The 24414-nt window shown below is 41.2% G+C and overlaps 1 pseudogene; it reads left to right on the top strand.

Annotated features, from left to right (window-relative positions):
• The first annotated feature begins 4205 nt into the window (after positions 1-4205).
• LOC147441530 (uncharacterized) lies at positions 4206-5096 on the top strand (annotated as a pseudogene).
• The last annotated feature ends 19318 nt before the right edge of the window (positions 5097-24414 follow it).

Raw genomic sequence — 24414 nt, 5'->3', positions numbered from 1 at the left:
TAAGACTTTTGAGCCCTATTTGCAGGATTTCATGAGGGTGTTTGTGGATGATTTTTCAGTTTTTGGCAAAAAGGACTTACATTTGCACCATTTGAGGCTATGCTTTGAAAGATGTAGGATGTTCAGAATGTGTCTGAATCCTTACAAAAGTGTGATTGCAGTAAAGAGTGGTATTCTATTGGGTCATGTGGTATCTCATCAAGGGATGTCCATTGATGATAAGAAGATTGAAGTGATTCAAGCAGCAAAGGCTCCTACAAATGTTAAAGAGTTGGGTAGATTTGTTGGCCAGGTTAAGTGGCATAGCAGGTATATCAGGTATTTAGCCAATGTGTGCATTCCTCTGACTCATTTGACTAAGAAGCATGTACCTTCTATGTGGTCTGATGCTCAGGAAAGATCCTTCCAACTATTTAAGAAGATGATATCAGCTACTCCTATTTTACAGGCTCCTGATTGGAATTTACTTTTCCATTTTTTGTGGATGCTTCAGATGTGGCTGTTGGAGCTGTATTGATGCAGGAAGGTGTCAGGGGTTGGTTTAGACTTATATATTATGATTCTTGTGTGTTAACCTCAGCTGAAAGAAACTATGCAGTGACTGAGAGGGAAGCTTTGGGCATGGTGTATGCTTTGACCAAATTCAGTCATTACTTGTTGTGCAATAGGGTGATCTTTCATGTAGATCATCAGGCTTTGCTTTACTTAATCAAAAAACCATTGCTTACAGAGAGGTTGGCTAGATGGATGTTATTATTGCAAGAGTTTGATTTTGTTATTATTCATACACCAGGCAAGGAGCATGCTATTGCAGATTAATTAAGTCGGATTGAGACAGGTGAAAAGCCTACATGTGTTATAGATGATCTTCCTGATGCTCAGCTGTTTGATGTTCAAACTATCAATTTTGATTATTGGTATGATCAGATGTTAGTGTTTTTAATGGATGGTACAATGCCATCAAACTTTTCTACAGATCAAAGAAGAAAGTTTGCACTAAAAAGTAGACCTTTCTTGGTTATTGCTAGAGCTTTATATAAGAAAGGAATTGATCAGGTCATTAGAAGATCTATCCCTAATTTTGAACAATCAGTTGTTTTACAGGAAGCACATTTTGGGGCTGTTGGAGAACATTTTTCAGGAGATATTACTGGAAAGAAAGTTTTACAAGCAGGATTATGGTGGCCCGCTATGTTGAAGGATGCTCACAATTACGCTAAGAGTTGTGTGATATGTCAGAAGATGGGTCAGCCTAATTCTACAGAAAGAATGAATGATCATCCAATCTTGCCTCTAGAACCTTTTCAGAAATGGGGTCTAGATTTTGTGGGACCAGTGAAGCCAACTACTAGCAGAGGATGCAAGTACATATTGGTGGCTACTGATTATTGTACTAAATGGGTGGAGGCTGTAGCATTGAAAGACAATATAGCTGCTAGTGTGGCAAGGTTTCTTTATCATAATATCATGACCAGAATTGGTTGTCCTGTGGAGTTGGTAAGTGACAGAGGATCTCATTTTCTGAATGCTATTATTGCTAAACTTACTAAAACTCATATGATCATGCACAAAAAATCCACAGCTTATCATCCTCATGCCAATGGTCAAGCTGAGAGTACTAACAAGATATTGATTAGGGTTTTGAAGAAGATTGTACAGGACAATAAGAAGGATTGGGATGAAAAGTTAGATTCAGCTTTGTGGTCCTTTAGGACAACTTTCAAAGTGACTATAAGTATGACTCCATTCAGGTTAGTTTATGGGCTTGAAGCAGTTATCCCTATGGAGTTTGTGGTACCTAGTCTCAGGGTGAGTGCTGAGAAAATGACTCCCAAAATGTTTGTTCAACATAGAAGCAGGTATTTGTTGCAGTTGGAAGAAGATAGGCATGTCAGTTTTTATATAACTAAAATAATTCAGAGGAGGAGAAAAGCTTGGGTGAATCAGAATATCAAGTTCAAAGTTTTTCAAATGGGAGATTGGGTTATGCTTTATAACTCTAGATTGGGACCACATCTTGGCACATTAACTTTAAGATACAAAGGACCATATCAGATTGTTGAGGATAAGGGTCAGGGTACTTTTATTGTTGCTGATGTGTATGGGACAAGAGTGGATTCTCCAGTTAATGGTTTAAGATTGAAAAAGTTTGTTGGTAAACCACCTCATTTAGATTGGCCTACAGCAGTAGTTGTCCAAGTAGATGAGTTGATGGATGAAGCAGTGTGTAGAGATACTGATAATAAAAGGGAGGATATTCAAGTCTTGGGAAATCAGGTGCCGTTTGGTGGAGATGTCGAAATTTGGAAATTGTCTGATTTTTGGATCGGATTATTGGAGGTCGGATATTTTTTTACTGCAACTTTTCAAAATTTTCTCGAGAAGAGTGATGATTGTCCACTAAGGTCTATTTTTAATGAGTGCCTTGAAAAGTGTAAGGTGCACTTAAGTGACATTTCCAGCGTGCGAGTTGAGAGTTTCTCACTTGTCCAAATTTTATTTCCTTTCTCGTCGTGTTTCCTTTTCAAGCACTGCGTACGGGCTGATTCTCTTCACCTGTGCCATTCTATTCTTCAGCCCTCTGCTCTCTTTCATCATTCTCTTGCTTGCATGATGGGCAAACCAAAAGGGGGAACTGCTACCCGACCACCGCTTGATGAAGAAGAGCCAAGCAGCAAGCGCTCAAGGAGAAAGCAAGCGTCCATGAGGATAGACGTGAGCATTCCTAAGCTTGAAGACCAACCTTTTGGAGAAGAAGAGCTCGACAACCCACAAGCAATGACACCTATCAAGTTTTATCAAACCTTGATGGATCCCTATGTGGATTTCAGAGTGGACCTTGACTATTCTGTAGAGGTACATTCATTGTGGTTAAAGAAGATATGTTTATTTGATTTTGTTGTTTTGCCATGGCAAAAGTGGAAAGGAAACATGTATGCTAAATCTCAAGTGGAGATTGTCAGAAAGACAAAGGGTATGCTGTCTACCAATGTATCTTTGAGTCCTCAATTGATTGCTGAGGTATTTAAACTTCCAATCAATGGAACTTCTCAGATTCCTAGGTGCTCTGATTTCTTGTTGAAGAAGGAGTTTGGAGCCAGAGAGGGTGGCAGAAATTATTATATGTTGAAGAATGTCAAAACTGCTAGAAGAGAGCAGCTGAAGTGGTATCTAGAGAAAATCTGTTTCCTAGTTAAATTTGATTACATGTCCAAGGAGAATTTTGCTCCTCTCTGTTTTGTTGAGTAAGGAGGAAGTGTTAATTGGGCTTATCTAGTTTATGAGAGGATCAATGGGGAGATTAATATGTTTAACAGGAGGAAACCTTCTACAAACAGTAGGTTGTGTGCCTATTTGGCAGCCTTGTTTTCTTATGTTCAAAAGTTGGACAGTAGTGATGTTTCTTTGACTACTGTAGGCAGGGCAGAAGGATATACACAGCCACACCCTAATATTCGTGGGGTGCAAGTACCTGCAGAGCTACTCAATGATCAGGTGAAGGCAGAGACTTATGTGTTCATGATTAAAGCAGGTTATAATCATAGTGAAGCTCTCAAAAGTGTGCATACTCCTGAAGTTGTACACTCTTTGAAGGACATGGATATTTCATTAAAGAACCCAATCATGAAGGTGATTTTTATGTTGCCATGACGGTAGGCACTGTGGCCATTGGGGCAATACTATTGCAAAAGGTGGGAAGGAGCTATAAACCTATTTATTTTGAAAGCAGGGTGATAAGTCCTGGGGAGGCAACCTACATTGAAGCCGAACAGTGGGTGATGGCCTTAGTTTTTGCTTGCAGGAAGTTCAAGGTGTATCTCATCGTGCGAAAGTTTTTTGTGCTAACGGCCAATAATTTATTACCAGAAGTAGTGTTACACTTGAAACCAGGGAAACGGATCATGAAATGGGTGATAGAGCTACAAGAATTTGAGTTTGAATTCAAAGTTGACCATACAAGTCGATCTCACCTGGCAGATATTCTAGTCAGCAAGGCGGTTGATTTGCCAATCTATCCCAAGGTGGTGCGGGATGAAACCAAGGAGGATCCTGACTTACCTGATACAGGGACATCAAATTAGGTCAAGCTTGGCAAGGTTTTCACTTTGTCCAAGAAGAGAAAATCAAAGGTGGAACCTATAGTCAAACAACTGGATTTTGATGATTTGTCTTCTCCAAAGACTTTCAAGCCAACAGATGTTGGAATGGCAGAGAAAATTCTTTTAGGTGTCAAAGAGTTTATTCATCAACAGCAGCAGGATATGGAAGTACAGTTACAATCTGTGGCTGATTCTAGTGTTTCAAAAATATTGTTGCATGATCAAACTGTTAATGCTAATGCCTTGCAAAAAGAGTTGGAGAATGTCAAAGTTACACATCAGAAGGAAATTCAGGATCTGATGGTGGCACATCAGAATGAGTTAGCCAAGGAAAATATTTCTTTGCAGATGTTTGAAGACTAGACAGTGGATTTGGAAACAAAAGTCCAATCAGAATTGCAACAGTTGGCCACTGTCAATAAAGAGTTGCAGGTGGAGAATCAGGTCTTGAATCAAAGAATTAAACCTTTGGAGCAATTGGAGAAACAGGTGTTGGGAGAATAAGAAGTAGATGTCAATGGTGTTCTTATGTCTGAAGGGGACATGTTGGTCCTTAGGCAACATTTGGAAACAGGAATGCAGGAAGTATGGGAAACCTTTAGAGAAAAGATGGGTTCCCTTATCAAGCATCCTTATGAGAAGCTCATATCAGGGTTTGTCAGTAACCATGAAGCTGATTTACTAAACGAGATGGAATAGTTAAACAAAGACAGAGATTTGTACAAAAAACACATTCAGGAATATAAAGGAAAGAATATTTCACAATCTGCATTTGCTGAGAAGAAGATATCAGTTGATCCAATTTCAATGGATATGGGTACTGGTGAAGGTTTATTTGCAATTCAGAGATCAGATGAGCAAGAGATCACTATTTTGCCAAATAATGAAGTGGTTGTTGGTGCTAATGTTGGATCAGTGACAGTTTCTGAACCTATTGTGCTTGTTCCAGATTACTTGTCAAATTCTGAATTATTTACCAATGAACCCATTGTCTGATATGATGTAATCATGGCATTTTCTTTTTGACTTGGTCTTTACTGATAAAGGGATGTGTGGATTCGAGTCAGATTTTGTCAAATCCACCACCGGGACGTGCCATGTGTTGAAGGGTAAATACAAAGTCAGATATGTAGTCGGATATCGGATGTATTGTATGATTGTTAGTAGCTAGTCGGATATTGTAAGCCTGAAGACCTTAATTGGATATTGTTAGTGTATGCCAAGAATCAGGCAGTTCTAACTGAATTCAGGTTGCAGCTTTATATTTGGGAATGGGAAACTTTGGGAGTCGGGATTGCATTGAGTCTTGTTTAGGAACTTTTACTGGGGATTTTCTTGATATACAATCTCTGATGTTTTGTCTGAGTCTCTCTCGTTCTCTCACTGTCTCTCTGATTTCCTGATTCTATCTCACACACAGTACTGCTTACCCCTGAATTAATCAAAACTCAATCTCTTGGAGATTATTCATTTCTTGTGTGTTTATTCAACAACAAAAATCCAATGAGTCAAAGGAGACAAGATCAACCCAAATAACCCTAGTGGCTGCAACAGAAGCTCAAAGGAACCAACCACAAGAGGCATCAGAAGAGCAACAAAATCTGTTGAGATGCATCACCACTCAATTGGAGAATCTATCCATGCATTTTATGTAGCAATGGAATGCACACAACCGCAATCAAGAGAAAGGGAGAGGACAAGGAAGGCAAAACCAAGAATACCACTTCTACATTTGTGGAGAGGATGGCCATGGTATGTATTAATGTTCACATCCAATGAGGCATAATTTTAACAGAGGAGCAAGACAAAATCAGGTCTTGCCACCAAGAGCAAGACCACCACCATCGAGGCCACCACAATAAGCACCGCCCGTGCAAATCCTACAACCACCAGTTCAATCGCACCCACCACCACCAAAACCTCTAATTCCACCCTTACCCCCACCACCAGTTGGCAATGAGGCAGTAAGTGTCATCTGGCTTGTAAGTAAGGAAAAGGAAAAAGTAGAGGATCATTTCGAGGGAATAACAAAATGTAAGACCAAGGTAGAAGAGGTAGATGCCATGGGAGTAAAGCGTGCTAGGCATGCTAAATCTTCCCAAAAAGAAGAAAAGAAGAAAACCAAGGGGAGTCTAGCAAAAAAACATCCAAGTCACGATGCAAAATTGACATACTAGATTTTTCTCTTGGTGAATGTTCTAAACTATATGATTTGGTTCAAGATATTGACGGGAGCAAAGCGAACCCCGAACCCCCGACGGACTCTAAAACACCAGGGACCGAATGGCGCGCCTCGAGCCTGTCATGGTAAAGCAAACAGGGGGCACCACCTAGCTTCAGCGGCTAGGACGCAAACAACACACCACCATAACAAATTTTTCATCCAAGAGAGATGGATGCTTGGGAGTAATGATGAAGAGGAAGGGAAATGAGATCAATAGAGAGAGAGAGAGAGAGAGAGAGAGAGAGAGAGAGAGAGAGAGAGAGAGAGAGAGAGAGAGAGAGAGAGAGATAGAGAGAGAGAGAGAGAGAGAGAGAGTGAGGGAGGGGGTATGGCGGCTTAGTACTTAAGCACCACAGAAGGATGGCGAATCCGCACACCCTTCACACATACACAAGCTCACTCCAAACACAAGACTAGGTGGCGATTCCGCACACCTCACATGGGCAAAACATTGCAGGAAAACATACTCACAAAACCTCAAGCTTTATTTAGAGAATAAGGTGATGAAATGGGGAGCATAGGGTAGGGGAATGAGAAGGGAGAGAGTGGTAGAGCACATGGCGGATAGGTGGGAGTTGATGGCGAAGACTCGCACGAGGGTTATGGTCATCATCCTTCATTTAGTTGCCCTTCATCTTCCATAGCCCAAGGGTGTAGAGGTCATGCTCAAGACGAGCATGGTGATTGCGGTGATGGTGATGGTGTGGGTGTGTGTGTGTGCACTAGGCACACACAGTGCATAGTGTACTCTTTGGTGATGTTGTGTGTGTCTTTAGTGTGATGGTGACCCCTCTTTATATAGGGGAGGAGGGGGGAGAAATTCTAGAATTTAGAAATGAAGAAATCATTATCTACATAGGCCATGTGACAGTGGGCCCCACTTGTCTGGCTGTGTGTATATATGCCAGAACAGCAGTCTCATGAGAGAGAGACTAAGAGAGAGAGAGATGGGTTGATGAAAAAAAAGTGAGAGGTGACATGGAGAATAAAGTAATTACAAGAGGGGAGAGAGGGGAGTGTGTTCAGAGGTGAATCTGTGTGCAGATGTGTGTGAACACAAGAAAAATCAGGTAACCATCGGGTGGGGATGGGTCTGTGGGAACCTTTTTCAGTGAAACTGAGTGTGTGTGAGTGTGGGGGAGGTTATTTAGCTACAAGACAAGAGACATGGCACCCTTTAGAAAGAGGGGGGGGTATTTGGGTCATGAGATATGATAGGAGAGAGAAAGGGGGTGTGGGGTATACTATTTTGGAAGATAGGATAAGTTGCATGTGAGTTAGGGTGCATTATTGGTGAGTTAGAATGCATTATTGGTGAAAGGTGGGGTAGCTTGAGGGGAGAGAGAAAGGAGAAAGGACAAGGGGAAGAGAGAGGGGGTTGACCTTTTGAGTGGAGGAGAGGAAAAGGGACACACGGCGGGGCAACAATGAAGAAAAAGGAGGCAAGGTGGGGATGGGCTGCCCCACAGGCATGAGGTGGCCTATTTTACCTTTCTTATATATTTACATAATCATACTTTATTTTTTTTCTTACTTTTTCCTATGCCTTTTATCACTCCCTCCCAAAGAGGGGGTTTTCATGGGGTGGGGACGAGAGAAGAGGGGTATGGGAGCTTGGCTTGTGAAAAGCCCCCATCATTAGCCCTCCCCTTTTGGCTAGAGGCATTCATGTCTCTAGCTCTGTTTCTTCTTCCGCTTAGCTATAGGATCCGATATCGAGTTTCCTTCTCAACTAGCCATTCCATTTGGCCATTGGTGAGATTTATGGGATATTCATGAAATTGCAACAGGTCCGGGTGATAGCCTGTTCCTTGGAATATTGTCGGTTGATTAAATGGGAAGCCCATGGCTTCCAGAACTTTGTGCCAGTGTCCTCCTGGATCCCAAGTGAAAAATAGGATCATTGTCTGCAGTGTCTGAACAATAAAATTTGCATGCCAAATTGGACCAAATTTGTAACCACCAGTAGCGAGAGGGGAAATGAGCATCTTCGCTCCTGCAAAGACAGAACTGAAAATTATGATTCCCAAGAGTGTACCAAGAATATATGGCCGCCTTGTTGGTGTGGTGAACTCAAGTTTTCTTCAGAATCCTGCTTACTGCCATGACTAGAAAAAACTGCAAGCATATCATGCTTCTTTTGGGTGTGCTCAAACATGTCAGCTTCCTTTACTGATGCTAATAGCAAGCCACCTACCTTGCGGCTTAAATACAAGCGTAATTCACTTACCTTTCTCCAAAGAGAGGATGCACTATTTGTAAAAAATTGTACCAAATTGCGAATGAGGTCTTCATTCTTGCATTCTATCAGGCTTTTGTCTATCCATGGCTCCTTTTCTCTTATCTCCATGCTGATCTTCTCTCTATATGTTATATCAGCTAGCCATAGCCATAGGTCCGATGCATCCCATGCAAACACAATGCTGTGTTGTGGAGGAGTTTGGAACATCCTTAAAAGGTTGGAAACATATTGATCATCACACTTACTCTGAACACCCTCACATAAACTGGAGGCATTACCCATCTCCAAGTTTATAACATCTTTCAGTAGACTAGAGGCATTACCCATCTCCAAGTCTATAACACTACACAATAAAATCTTGCTCAGCTGCCAAGCCTCTGGAGAAATATCCAACTCCAAACCTTCAGTCATACTTACCTCTTCGTTATGGTCCTCAAGTGAAACTTCCTTGATGCAAGATTCCTTTAGCTTGCTACACTGTCCTGGGTCCATGGTGGTGCACAGGCTTCTATTTTCAAAGCCCTCCCCTTTGCTTGATATGTTGTCCATCTTCTGCAAAGCCTTGCTAACAGGCTGGTTTTCCTCTTCTCTTGTATCTTTCATGACTTTTGCATTCCTCTTACTCTGACGAGGCCCAATCAAGACTTTACACCTTCTAACCCTTACTGCCCAATGATGTCGATTGATCGCTCTGGTGCCTATTTCATTCAAGGTTAAAGATGTACTCACATTTGTAACACAATTTTCTTGACTTACCTCCCCCACCTGGGTAGCATCTTTTGATTCTTTAACCTCTTGTTCCACTGCTTCAGTTCTTTGAATAAACTTCTCGCTTGATCCTTCTTCGGTTACCTTCATCTTGACCTCTTCTGCAAGACCAATGATACTTGGTGTGCGGGTACCAATTGGTGGTGGGTGTAGGATGATTGTAAGTGGTGATTGTGGCGGACGTAGAATTTGTGTTGGTGGGGCTGGTGCTCGGGGTGGCGGTGTTCTTTCTCTAGGGGGTGACAATTGGTTCCTCCTACCTCCTCTATTATAGTTTTGTCATGGTTTGGGACAGTAGTACATACTGTGACCATATTCTCTGTAGTTGTAGCAGTGATACTCCCTATTTTGTCGTCGTGCTCTTCCGGGGTATTGATCTCTTTCTTGACTCCTCGCTTGCTTTATTAAGTGGACAGACAAACTCTGCAGTTGGTCAGTAATATGGGCCAACATATCTTGTTGGTCACCTCTTACCCCAAGAGTCGGTGGTGGTGGTGGTGGAATGGTGGTTGTCATAGTTGCTGGTCAACACGATGTTCCTGCTTCTATTGACTCGGTTTCTTTGGCTTTCATTCGCAGCTTCTTGTCCTTAAGGTGAGCAATCTCAACGGCTAACTCGTACGTAGCAGGGAATCCACCTTTCACCTTCTCCTTGAGAAGCGGTCATAAGCCATGCGTGAACCGATCTTTTTTTAGGAAATCAGGTGCAGCTTCCCCCCTTGCCAGTGACTCAACCCACCGTTCCCACAAATCCACAAATTTGGACTCATAGGCGGCATATTCTAAAAGACCCTCTTGCTTCAAGTCTCTCAACTTGTCCCACAACTTTTTTGAAGTGGTACCTCCCCCAAAGCGCCTCTTAAAAGCGGTTTTTAAGGGTTCCCAGTCATCCTTGGTTGCTTGTGGAAGTGCATTGTACCATGATCTAGCTTCTAGCTTCATGAGATGCTTAAAGATTCTAACCCGGGATTCATCCGTATCTTTGTTGCTCACTACACATGCTCTTCAAAGTCGTCTAGGAAGTCTGTTACTAAATCCTCCCCCTTCTTTCCTTTAAATGTTGGAAATACTACACTTGCCATGATTACTGAGAGAGAGCTAGAAAGACACACTGCTTAGCTTGCAAAAGTTTTTTTCTTCTTTACAAGGAGGCGTGTATACCCTCTTATACTAGGACATAGATTAAAACTTCAAACGGTACATTGCCTTGTACCAAAGGTAAGACAAATGGTTGATCTGATGCCAGAACCTCAAAAAACCGCTCCCCACCCAGCATGGTGTCAATGACGTGCTGGTAGTGAGCCTTCAAGTCCAATATTACCTTGATTGAACGTACACGTGTTGGTATGTGTGATCTGTCTTGAGGTAGGTTGTACTGATTCATGTGAAGCTTAGAGGTGCTTAGTCACTGTCCAAGCTTGTGGGAGAGGGTGGTGTTCTTTCCTGAAACAAACTCAGTAGATCCCTAGTTTCTCTAGTGAGAGTGTGAGCCAATGCTTCCGTTATCTGTGCTGCAGCATCAGGTGCGACTTGAAAACTGACCGTGATAATTACCTCGGGGACTTGAGTTACCCGATTCTCAAAGTAGAATAGTGTTGATTCTCTATTGTGCAGAGCTCCTTCCATTTTGTTGCTGTTGGTTGGTTGTAGGTTGCGGACATGGTTTCGACCTTCTCCTTCTTCTTCTTGGCACTTGGCCTATGTATATCCATTGGGTTTGGCGTGTTGGTTGACTCTCCCACTGCAAATCGATTACCGTTATGCCTGGCACTCGAGCTTCGATGGAGATGCGGAGTTCGTCTAGTTGTGCTTGGAGCTCTTCTTCTGTCGTCCAATTAGAAAATCCTGCTAGCCATTCATCCATTCACAATAGTTTAGGGGTTTCGGTCTTGTAAACTGAAGGGTTTCATGAAAAGATCCTCCGTGGGGGCACCAAATGATGGGAGCAAAGCGAACCCCGAACCCCCGACGGCATCTAAAACACCGGGGACCGAATGGCTCGAGCCTGTCATGGTAAAGCAAACAGGGGGCACCACCTAGCTTCAGCGGCTAGGACGCAAACAACACACCACCATAACAAAGTTTTCATCCAAGAGAGATGGATGCTTGGGAGTAATGATGAAGAGGAAGGGAAATGAGATCAATAGAGAGAGAGAGAGAGAGAGAGAGAGAGAGAGAGAGAGAGGGAGGGGGTATGGCGGCTTAGTACTTAGGCACCATAGAAGGATGGTGAATCCGCACACCCTTCACACATACACAAGCTCACTCCAAACACAAGACTAGGTGGCGATTCCGCACACCTCACATGGGCAAAACATTGCAGGAAAACATACTCACAAAACCTCAAGCTTTATTTAGAGAATAAGGCGATGAAATGGGGAGCATAAGGTAGGGGAATGAGATGGGAGAGAGTGGTAGAGCACATGGCGGATAGGTGGGAGTTGATGGCGAAGACTCGCACGAGGGTTATGGTCATCATCCTTCATTTAGTTGCCCTTCATCTTCCATAGCCCAACGGTGTAGAGGTCATGCTCAAGACGAGCATGGTGATTGCGGTGATGGTGATGGTGTGGGTGTGTGTGTGTGCACTAGGCACACACAGTGCATAGTGTACTCTTTGGTGATGTTGTGTGTGTCTTTAGTGTGATGGTGACCCCTCTTTATATAGGGGAGGAGGGGGGAGAAATTCTAGAATTTAGAAATGAAGAAATCATTATCTACATAGGCCATGTGACAATGGGCCCCACTTGTCTGGCTGTGTGTATATATGCCAGAACAGCAGTCTCATGAGAGAGAGACTAAGAGAGAGAGAGATGGGTTGATGAAAAAAAAGTGAGAGGTGACATGGAGAATAAAGTAATTACAAGAGGGGAGAGAGGGGAGTGTGTTCAGAGGTGAATCTGTGTGCAGATGTGTGTGAACACAAGAAAAATCAGGTAACCACCGGGTGGGGATGGGTCTGTGGGCACCTTTTTCAGTGAAACTGAGTGTGTGTGAGTGTGGAGGAGGTTATTTAGCTACAAGACAAGAGACATGGCTCCCTTTAGAGAGAGGGGGGGGTATTTGGGTCATGAGATATGATAGGAGAGAGAAAGGGGGTGTGGGGTATACTATTTTGGAAGATAGGATAAGTTTCATGTGAGTTAGGGTGCATTATTGGTGAGTTAGAATGCATTATTGGTGAGAGGTGGGGTAGCTTGAGGGGAGAGAGAAAGGAGAAAGGACAAGGGGAAGAGAGAGGGGGTTGATCTTTTGAGTGGAGGAGAGGAAAAGGGACACACGACGGGGCAACAATGAAGAAAAAGGAGGCAAGGTGGGGATGGGCTGCCCCGCAGGCATGAGGTGGCCTATTTTACCTTTCTTATATATTTACATAATCATACTTTATTTTTTTTCTTACTTTTTCCAATGCCTTTTATCACTCCCTCCCTAAGAGGGGGTTTTCATGGGGTGGGGACGAGAGAAGAGGGGTATGGGAGCTTGGCTTGTGAAAAGCCCCCATCAATATCTTTGTCCAAGATTTTTCTCTTGGTGAATGTTCTAAACTATATGCTTTGGTTCAAGATATCTTTGTGATCACATATAGTGGGCCCAAGATCACCTGGCCCCAATTGCTTCACCTTGCACCTAGGGTAAGGAGACAATGGACAAAGATGGTTAGCATGAGACGACCAAAGCCAAAGATAGATAGGGCTATCTCTTGGAGGAATCTAGATGACATACTATAGGTGATATATGCTCACATCAAAGAGCAATACATCTCCAATATCTACATCGATGGTGAAGCACAAATATACATCATAAGTGAGAAATTGATGCACCGTTTGTGTTTAGAGGTGAGTAGGCCAACACCATTCCCATCCAAGATGGCAAATAATGTCAAAGTTTGATGTGTTGGCACTGTAAATGCATTGACAATGAAAGCATTTAACACTGAAGTGGATGTAGATATCTTTGTCATGCCACATAAGGGGGAGGGCTATTCTATCATTCTAGGAAGGCCTTGGCTTAGCTAAGCAGGATTGAAACATCGGCATAAGCTAGATGAATGATGCCAAAGGGAAGCCAATACTATATGACAGAAGACATGTTTGCAACATGAAATGGATCTAGAAACCTCTAAGGATGAGTTTTTTAGTAGTGACTCTTCAATCACTTCAAAGACGAGTCAACAATGACTGAAGAAAGTGACAATAGCATTGAAGTGATGGGGATCATTCTCAAGAACCCTAAGAAGATGTAGCAACATGATGCATAATCATCAAACCAAGGGGATCCACCAAGTATACAATCTTTGGTAGAGTCAAGTAAGCTACATCGGATTCTCTCTAATGATTTGTGTGACAATGAGCATGAAGATTATATTTTGATGTTAAGTAATTTTACCACATTGTTCATTGATCAATATAATAAAATCTCTGGCATCACAGTACTTCAACATCACATTAAGCTCAAGGAGGGAAGTAAACCTGTAGAGCAAAATCTCAGGAGGTTGGAAGTAATTCAACAAGAGGCCTTGCTCAAGGACGTAAGGAAACTATTAGAAATAGGTTTCATCTACCTTGTCAAAGACTCAAAGTGGGTTTCTCCGGTGGTAGTCACAACAAATAAGAATGGTAAGTGGAGACATTAGGTAAATTTGGACTCACAAAGGGGCCCTTTAAGGAGTTTGACTTTACCTCTCTCTACCAAAACGGGCACATGGATAAATTTTTGCAAACAAACTCCAAAGTTGGTGGAGGGTTGACAGTTAGAATGTCGTCTTCAAGCTCTATCTACTGATATATAGCACGCCATGAGATTCCTCATATTTTAGAAGATTCTTTTTTTTATTCACTTAGATTCCGACAGAGTTGTCACATCATAGGTAAATCAAAAAAAGAATCTTCTAAAATATGATGAATCTCATGGCATGCTATATATCAGTAGATAGAGCTTGAAGAGGACATTCTAACTGTCAAACCTCCGCCAACTTTGGAGTTTGTTTGCAAAAAATTATCCATGTGCCCGTTTTGGTAGAGAGAGAGGTAAAGTCAAACTCCTTAAAGGGGCCCTTTGTGAGTCCAAATTTTGCCTAATGGTTTGTGTTGATTACAAACCTCTTGATGTAGTTGTTGCGAGAGAAAATCACACCACCTTTAAAGTGCATGCAACACTATTTAGATCAACATAATTTCAATCAAGGACATAGATGACATGATAGGCACATGGAGGCAATCGCTATAGCTTGTTAGGCTGAGACCATCCCACACATGTAACACTCTAAAAGGCCAACTAAACCAAAATCAAGAATCTCATTGCTCTCAACTACACCACCCAACCCACATTCACAAAAACAAAAGGAAACTCACCAAACCATACCACAAATATTAGAAAATTAAGGAACACCATCCCCTCACTAGAATACACCTGTTCCAGAGCCTCTACACTCAAAATCCTCACTCTAAACCCATCTACAAAAACCGCTTATGAAGACATAGCGAAATTTTTAAAGTGCTTGAAACTGAAATCTATGAGCACCTATGTGTAGCTTATGTGGCCACGATTATAATGACTACTTGCATGTAGAAAAGAAACATCATTTGATACACTCACGGCCACAACAAGCATGTAGATGAGTTAGCGTACGAGCTTCATTTCGCGTGGAATGCTTGACGTTGTTGCGTAGCTCTCTCCAAGACTATCACAATGGTGTAGTCGGATCTCCAATGTGATGAGCGGGCAGGATGTAGCACCAAGATGAAGCTCACACTCTCTCACTTTCTCTCTCACACATAGTTGACGACGGCTCATAACTTTGAGAAAGAAAAAGTTCTCTTTAAAACATGACCTAGGTACCTTATATACTAAGGCTACCATAGGTTAAACAAAAAATAGAGTTCAATGGGTCAAATGACTTTGTATTTACAATCTGGAAGTGCCATCGCACCCTAGCTTCTGCAACTAGAATAGCTCCTCATTAAAATTGATGTTTTTAACCATAATTTGCATAACTTTCAAAAAATAAGACTTTGGTACAAAAAGTGAGTTATGCCATACTGTTGACCCATGGGTCAGCACTCCCCCCCTCCGAATTCATGTCATCCCTGACATAACCTGATTGTCAATGTCGGTGCGATCTTTGCTGTTGTTTTTTCTTTTGTTTGGTCCACTACTTGTACATTGTGTTTTGAATGTCTCTGTTAAGTTCTTGTTAGAATCTCTTTCGACATCCACTGCTTGTCGTTCTTACTATAACTTCAGGCATGACTTAAGGCTTTGAGTCTTCAATTGTCTATCTTTTGTGTCTGCTATTCTTCATTGGGGACTTCTTTGTTCCTGCATCAAGGTGATGAAAGTCTCATTTGAGCTCGCATTTTCCATTGTTAGCTTTTGTCTCTTGTGTAAATCATTAGAATGCTTCTACTTGATACATGACTTAGTTCAAGCATGAAAAACCCTAGTAAATTCCCCAAGTTAGTAGGTTGCTTCAAAAAGGGCTTATTTGACACCATTTGCGATAGATGACCATCTATGAGCTATCATTTTCCATTTGTCCCCAAAACTCATATACATGGTGTATAGGGTATGTAGATGGCTATCATGGCTTCATATTTGAAAAAATTGCATCTCTGGCTAGGGGTTAGCCTTCTATCCTTTTTCAAATTTTCTTCACATGTAGCTTGTATTCGCTATTCACTGCCTACTGACAAAGTTTGGCTTGATTTGGACTTGAATTTGGCTTGACCCATGGTTGCTCCTGCAAACATCTATTAATAGATGACTTAATTGTCATTTCTCTCTCCCCCCACCCCCTGTTTTTTTGTCAGTATTGTTAGTCCCTTTTATTTGTTAGGCTTCATTAAGTCACGTAAAAGATAGAAGATTTACAGTATAAAGATCTACTTCCTGTATATGGCCTTGTAGTCACATGATGTGGTTGATAGGCAACTTTACACTTGATGGGTGCTTTTGTTTAGTCGCATCACCAAATTTCTTTGTCCTTGTAGGCCATCCCAGAGTTTTATAACCATTCTCACTCAATTTTGGCCTCATATTGTGGTTGAAGACTGATCAACATTCTTTTCTTACCTCTGATATTATAGCATTGTGCATATGGCTTTTGAGACATTGGTGAAGTTTTGTCATTTTCTTGTACCGTCTTCTCTTTGTACTACTCATGCATCTCTTCAATCTTTTCTTCATCTAGATTATGGATTTTTTATTGTTTTTCTCAAGAGAATCTCAAAAAACAACTCAACAAAAAGAAAAATCATTCAAAAAGAATTCTAAACGCTATGTACACTGTACACATGTCCCTAGGGGCTCATATATGGCTTTTGTCCTGTACTCCTTTTGTAATGCTATTATGAGAGTATATACTCTAAATTTTGTCAAAAAATTATCACAATCAAACGCAAAAATTCAATGCATCTCACAAAATATTGCTCTTTAATATTCATAATATTAGGTCCGCATTTAGAATGCCTCCCCCCCTCCTATTTGGAGTCCTCATGGACGACAGGGTATCGTCAAGGGTATGTGATGTGCTTGGGAAATTAAAAATTGTGTCAATCTATGTAGGTCTTGTAAGCCCTATTATGCATACACAGTCAATGCATGGGAAAAATTTATGATGTGCAAGATGTGGGTATAAGCAATTTGCTTATTGGCATTCGCTGGTGAGGCTTCCTATTCTAAGCAATGTGTTGGTCTTTGAAGGTCATGTGTCGTTTGCCTGATTGTTTGTAAAATCCATTTTGTCTCAAAGGTTTTAGCTTACTTGTTTGATATTTGGACTTCCTATTTGATTACCTCTGGTTATTTTGCTTTCGAGCTTCTTTTGTGCATTCACTTCATCTCTTCATCCATAAGCCTTGTGCAACATGCAATGGTGAAGCGAGCGACTTGATCTCTTCTAATTGTACTATAACCATAGGAGGAATTGAAAGAATTCAAGCGAAGATGCAGTGATAATAGTTTTATTGGTTTCCTTTGGCACCCACTTCTTTGTGATTCCTGACTGTTTCGTTGATGATGCTCGTTTGGGAACCCATACTTGTCCCTCTATTGTTTGTGTTTGAAGAGACTTCTTTGGGATCCACCTTGCCGTTGTGTGAGTCAGCAAACGGTCTTTGCTTTAGCCCTTGTATGCTTGGTTAGGGATGGGATTCAGACTTTGGGAGTTGACACTTCAACCATTTCAGAATCCAAATAAACTGCTGACCTCTTTTTGCTTGAATCAACTTCTTTGGAAACCAAATCTGATTGAAAAAGCTTGTGATTTTGTGATTTTCTTAGCTGTTCTTTCATACTTAGATTGTTTTCCTTTTGTCGTTGGATCTTGTGATTTTTCATCAAAGACCTTTATCGTCTCGATCCATACCTGCTTTTGGCCAAGCTTGCTCTTTGGTATCCAAATGTGTTGAAATTTTTGGCTCTGACTTGTTGTTCTTTGCCTTTGTTCTTCCTTGGTTGTTATGGAAGTTGATAGTGATAGTGATGACGTGAGTTCCTGGTAGGGGATGGCATAAGAATCATCACTATCGCTATTATCCTCAGCAAGGTTGATATCCGGTGCTTTCCCTTAGTGGTTTGGTTGGTTATGAAAAGTTAATGTTTGTTTGCTATTAGGTTGCAGTTTTGGGAATGACTTTTCTAGACCATTGATTAGCGCATTGTTAGCTCGTTTCCATGGCCATCTTCTTCTTGGCTGACTCTTCTCTTCCTGTATAGGAGCCATGTATGAGGATTCTTGTTGTGGTTGCATCTCCATCGGGAATTTTGGAGTCCACTTTCAAAGCACTTTATTCTTGCAGAGGTGACATTGATTCTTGGACCTTTGATCTGGATAATCCTAAAATTGTGCATTAGTTAAAGTTTCATTTATGTCACCTATTGGGTTTTCTGGATTTCCATTGTCGGCATATTATTGAAGCTCTAAGTGTTCTACGGAGTCATAAACTCATCTTATTCTTCATCTTTTGATTCGAGACATTCCTTTGTTTTCTTTTCATTTTGGGAACTTGTTCATGCTTGGTTCTCTTTGGCTTTTGGATCACACTCACTGCAAAGTAAGGAACGATATTAAAGCCATCTTTATCACAAAACTTTGTTTTTGGACCGTCTTGAATAGCACAAACATCCAGAGTAGCCAAGATGTGATCCCATTCTAGTGGCTCTAATGCTTCTTCAAAAAATGGTTCTAGGATATAATTCTTATCATCGATTGCCCTTTCTAAAATACACTCCTCTTGTTTCAAAGCTCCACACATCCATAGTTCTTTAGGTTTACCCAACCACGTTGGAAGTTTTGATTGCTATAGTAGCGGAATCAAACCTCCTTGTCGTGGTTTCCATAAGTCTCAAGTAGGTATGCTTGTATCCCCAATCCTGTACGATTTTTAGTTGCCACATGAATGGTCCTACCAATATTACATTGTAATTTTTCTTCTTGACAAAATCAACAATAGCAAAGGTATGCTAATACTCAATGCCGTAAGAAGTGACAACTACTTTTTCTAGCAGTCCTATGAGCTTTTCCATGTGTCCATCTGAAAGCTGTAGTTTCATTTTAGTAGCCCTCACTACTGGTTTTTCCCATTTTTTCCAGATCTCTTTTTTTGCAATGGCAACACCAACTCCAATGTCAAGGATTGCCATGGTTTTTATACCTTGGAATTCCACAAGAAGAGTGGTGTTCCCATATTTTGCCTCATAGTACTTGCCTACCTTGTTTAATGGAACTGGCTTAGTGTTTAGCTGAGGAATTTCAACCTCTTTGATACCTTCCTCGATTTGAGTCATTGGTTTTCTTACACCAAATTTCTCTAGGCATTTTCCCACAGTACTCCACATGTTTGGTCTTATTCTGAGAAACTCGGCTAACATTATTGTACAGGTGACTGGGTAGATAGAATATTTATTAACCCTTTAGAGTCAACGACTTTGTTGGAAGAGAGTTTCTGTGAGTTGGGTCTACAATAACATCTGACTTGGCCTCGTGCTCTCCCGTGTAGAATGGTAGTATTCTTAGTGAATGGGGATGGCTCTCCATAGACTGTATAGATCCTTTGTCTCCCTAATACAATTGCACTGTTGGATTCATTTGAGATCCAACCTCCAATTCCTCTATTGGTGAAATAAACACTCCCCTGTCATCACTACTTTGGTTTACTCGTCTGCTTAGCTCACTGGCTTCATTGGCCTCTCTAACTTGTTTCCACAGTTATTCAAGAACTTTTATTTCTCTACAATCTTCTAGTATAGCTAGGTGAAATCCCTCGAAAGAGTTATCCGTGGTATTCAGCATCATCCTTGGTTCTAATGTTTGGTCCTTGAGCTTTGGTCCGTGCTCATGACTGGAATCTGGCTCTATTTGTTCCTAGTTTGGTGGGATTACTAGTGTAGGTGGGACAAGGATCACATCCTCAAGTTTTCCAATTGGTGGTTCTAGTAAAGCTTTTGTTGTTTGAATCATTTTCAAGAACATTTTAGGCCTTTTATTTTCTAGTTCTTCATATGAATATGTCAGCCACCTTTGTTCTTGGGTCTGGTTATTTTTAAGCCGTGCCTCATATGCTTCCAAACTTGCGTCTAAAGGTTTATTAACCTTCTTGATCAACATTGATCCTCTTGAACTAGCACTTCTTGATTTCTCCTCCATGGATGGTTCTTTTTGAGGTTGAGACGTGTATGTAAGAGAAGGTCAAACCCTTTCCTCATGTTGTCTTATCTTCTCTTTAGCTTGGGTATGCTCCTCAGCTAAGGATTTATGCTCTCGTTCCCTACGTGCTTTCATCATAGCCTTTTTAGCTTTCCAACTATTCCTTTTGCTCTTGGTGTTTTGACTAGGTGCATTGTTCTTTGGTTTATCATCCGCCTCTGGTCTTGCATCAATTTTTGTTTTCTCTGACTCTGGGTTCTCATCAACTTCCTTTGAGCTTGCGCTCTTGTACCTACTTGAACTAGTATGGCATTTTTATTTTTTGAGCTACTGGATAGCTCTAAGCTGAATGATCCTTGAGACATTTGTTGTGATCTTCATGAATCATTTTGGGTTTTTTGGATAGTCGGGGATCAAGTGAATGATGCCACAATCAAGACAATAGGCATTTACTTGAGTGATCTCTATCTGAGGACATTGTTTGATCAAGTGGTTATCACAACTTTTGTGACAATCTATCTCTGCTTGAGGAGCTTCTTCTTGCATTTCTTCTTGGTTGTAAACCAGCTCTGACCTAGCTAAGCCACTATTCACAATGAACCGCAATGTCCTTTTGTCCATCTCATACCTTATTTCTTCACGTCGAAATGCACGAGGTGGAGATTGTACCGGCCTCATCACTCTATATGTTTCTCTCATCTTCCATCACTTTGAAGGGTAGTACCTGCTTTGGTTGTTATAATACATTGTAGTTGGAACTGGTGCTTGTTTATTACATGCTTCCATCATCAGTGTGTATCTCATGTATATAGGCATTCTTTCTTGTGTTTTAGTTCGCATCCCATAACTAGGTGGTGCCCCTTCACTTGTTTGTTGGTTGTGGATTTTTTGTTGTTGTTTGTGGTTGCCCCATCCCCAATTGAGCATCACGAGAGCCTTGAGGGATGTTTAGAGTTCACCCTCTCTTGTTGCCCACCCCAAACCGCCTCAACGCGTATGAAGACTCCAGGCACAAGGTTGAGGCTAAACAGGAACTTTGACGAGTCAAAGAACTTTCTTTTGACCCTAAAATTCCAAATATCATTCCAAAATAAAATTTGGATACCTATAAGTGGACCAAAGTATGTATCCAGTGTTGGCACTCTGAAATTTCCAAAATTAACCTACATGAAGATTGAATGCGATAGAAGACTGTTTTGTCCATAGCTTGAGCTCTCGATATTGGATTCAAAATTTTTTAAGACTAAAACAAAGCTCTAGAGTAGCTCTACAAGATTCAATGTCATCCTTGAACAATCAAAGACCCTTCATATCATTTATCGTTGGTCAGTGTCCAAAAAACATCGTTTAAAGCCTCAAAATGTATCCAAAAGTTAGGGGTGTCTAAAAGTGACAAGTTGAGAGAGTTGTGAGGAAACGGTCACGATTTTGGACATAGTATTGACTTTTTCCTAACAAAAACACTTGAACACATTGAAATAAGTCTTCTTACATCAAGCTAGAGCTGTTAAGCCCAAAAATAATGTCTATTTTAGATTCAAATTCATCTTATAGAAGCTTCGGGATCCCGACGATAGAGGAATATCCGCCCATAATGTATTTTCCAAACTTACAGTTGATAAAGACCCATCGTGCTAAGAGAGTTTGGATACCAAATCATGGGAGTGAAGGACTGTAGAAATTCATTGATGGCACTGAGGTCAACCTTTATCGGTGCTCAGAGCCACACCTAGAAGATCTGACGAATTATAAGCTATTATATGTCTATGCATACGGAGTCAATTGTCAATAGAAATCTATCGTTTTTAACAAGTATGGATGAGAATATAGAGATGTAGAAAGCACAAATCCACAGATTGCATTAGAAATAGGTGGATATTTGGTCAATGAAGGACCACAAATACCTCCACCAAACACGAGAATTCCATTAAGGGAGCCACTTGGATTCCCTTCTAGAGCGGCAATGCGAGATGAAATGATCACAGAGATGGCAGACCTACCTCTTCAAGTGAATCTCCCTAATAGACCAATCTCCAAAAGAACAACCAATCCCTTCAAAGAAGAACCTAAGCCTAGTAGAAGGCCTAAAACAAGAGAAGGATTAGGAGAGTCTATGGTTAGACTTGTAGACAATCCACGAGTTAGACCATCCCAAGCCCATAAATGGGTAAACAGGAAATACTCCGGAGATAAAGATCTGAGATATCACGTAATGGCTTTCAGAAGAGTGATTAGAGCAGAGGAAGTTTTGGATTTTGCGATCCAGTTTATGGGTTTTGGACTAACTCTGGAAGATGACGCGGCTACATGGTTTGACTCAGTAGAAAGACGGGATTTTGAGACTATAGACGATCTGTCTGAGAAATTCATGGAAGAATTCTCGCAGAAAGGCATAGCTCACAATACGGTCTCACAAATTCATAGATTCAAGCAGAAAGAATGTGAATTAGTACGCAAAGCGTCATTATGGCTCAAGAGATATGTCAAGTTCTATCCAAGAGCAAAATTTCCTACACAACCACAATTGATGCTAATCTTTATTGAAGGAATGATACATGCAGGTCTTCAAAAGGATCTGCATATGATAAGGAGTCTGATGCTAAATGAATTGATCAAAGAATCTCTTCGTCTGGTGGAGAACTATGAGGAATATAAAGAAAAGGATTTTAAAAGTAAAGAGGATGACACATCCTCTCAACACAGTGATTTGCAGATGAGTGAGTCCATTGTGAAACCAACAACACCTACCAATCAAGAAATTTTATTGATGACATGGTCAAGAGGTTAACTCCTCTTGTAAGGTCTGATTCAAAGGAGCTTAAGTGGTGCAAAATTGAAAAAAAATCAACAAACCATATGAGGGAATAGTGCTACTATAGCATGGATTATGCTAGAGTGAGGTAGGTACAACTTTTTCTAGTAGCATCTACTACACCTAGATGCATTACGGAGAATGCACCAGGTCCAATAGGAGCGTCATGTCTTAGGACAACAACCTCCTCTACCAGATGCTATCATGATGACCAAGAGGAGCACAAAAAAACACACACAAACAATCTCAGACCAAGAGACACACCAAATGGAGCAAGAGAGGCTAGAGCAAAGGAAAGAGAGAGAGGAATGGAACTTATAGAATACCTTGTTTGTGACTTGCAAATGGAAATGGTTTGTTATGACGCTATCGTAGAGTTTGCACAAATCTAACCCAATGCTTAGTGAATGTTAAACATTGCCATCGCACACACACAGTCTCAGGTTTGTGGGACACCTCTGAGCACCATACCCTCTTACAATGAGCAATAAATTCACAATAAAAACACATTAATCACTTTCTCAAACAAGCTCAAATGATATAAGTTAAAAGATACAAGTCACCTCACATTTTCCAAAGAACTTTACGCAACTGGAAGGACAAAGAATTTGAAGCCAAGCATGCCTTCGAAGCACCAAAATGATAGTGTAAGAGCATATACAATAGTGGTTTGAAATAAGACACTCACACTCTCTCACTTTGCAATGTGTAACATCAAAGCTTCTCTCACACCAAGTGTGAAGCTCACAAGGTGATGACTACACCTAAATCTCTCCTCGCATAAAGAGTGTTGGGGTGCTTTGTGAGATGTTGGAGATGATTAACAAGACAAAGAGGAGCCTATTTATAGGTTGGAGACCCCTCATTACGGTTATTGATAACCTTATTTACAAGCTAATCAAATCAAGACTATGATTTCTTTTGAATATCAAAACATTGAGGGCCTCCTTTGTATGCTTGAGTCATGGACGTGGGATCAAGAGAAAGGCATTATTGATGGTAGATAGAGTGAAATTACAATGTTAAAGAAGAGAGAGAGAGAGAGAGAGAGAGAGAGAGAGAGAGAGAGAGAGAGTACCTTGGAGCATGGAGCTTGTGGTATAAAGCCTGAGTTGGGTGCCTCATATGGACATGGAGGTGGAGAGAGAGGCCTTTGGGCTCGTGAGCTATGGACCTTAGTATTAGTGTTGTGCGGCGACACTTTGGGTGGATTTTGTAGCAAAGATGGAGGTGCATGGTGTTGATGCTGTGGTGGTTGACATTGTCAGCCATCGTGATCTACGTAATGCTATGATGACATGGCATGCCCAATTGGGGGCTCATTCTGGCGGCTCTCCCAGGGCCCAACCTTTTAGTAAGAAAGGTGGTCGCCACTGGCTTGTCACTCCACCATGACAACACCAAGGCGGACCTAAGAGGTGGATCACATGTAGTGTGAGAGAGAGCAAGAGAAAAGGTCTGAGATGGCCGTTCCAAGAGGTAGTTCACATGCAGTTGAAAGTGGAAAGCAGTCAAGGTGTCTCGAGCATGCAATGGATGCTAAATGAGATATGCAAAGTGTGTGTAGGGTATGGAAAATGCTAAAGTGGACTCAAAATGGGCCAGTTTTGGGAGTGGGAAGGA

This window comes from Adiantum capillus-veneris, chromosome 15, assembly GCF_014529385.1.
Source record: "Adiantum capillus-veneris isolate H3 chromosome 15, ASM1452938v2, whole genome shotgun sequence".
NCBI classification, from domain to species: Eukaryota; Viridiplantae; Streptophyta; class Polypodiopsida; order Polypodiales; family Pteridaceae; genus Adiantum; species Adiantum capillus-veneris.
The sequence above is the reverse complement of the archived record's forward strand: the minus strand, read 5'-3'. Positions and strand labels throughout refer to the sequence as shown.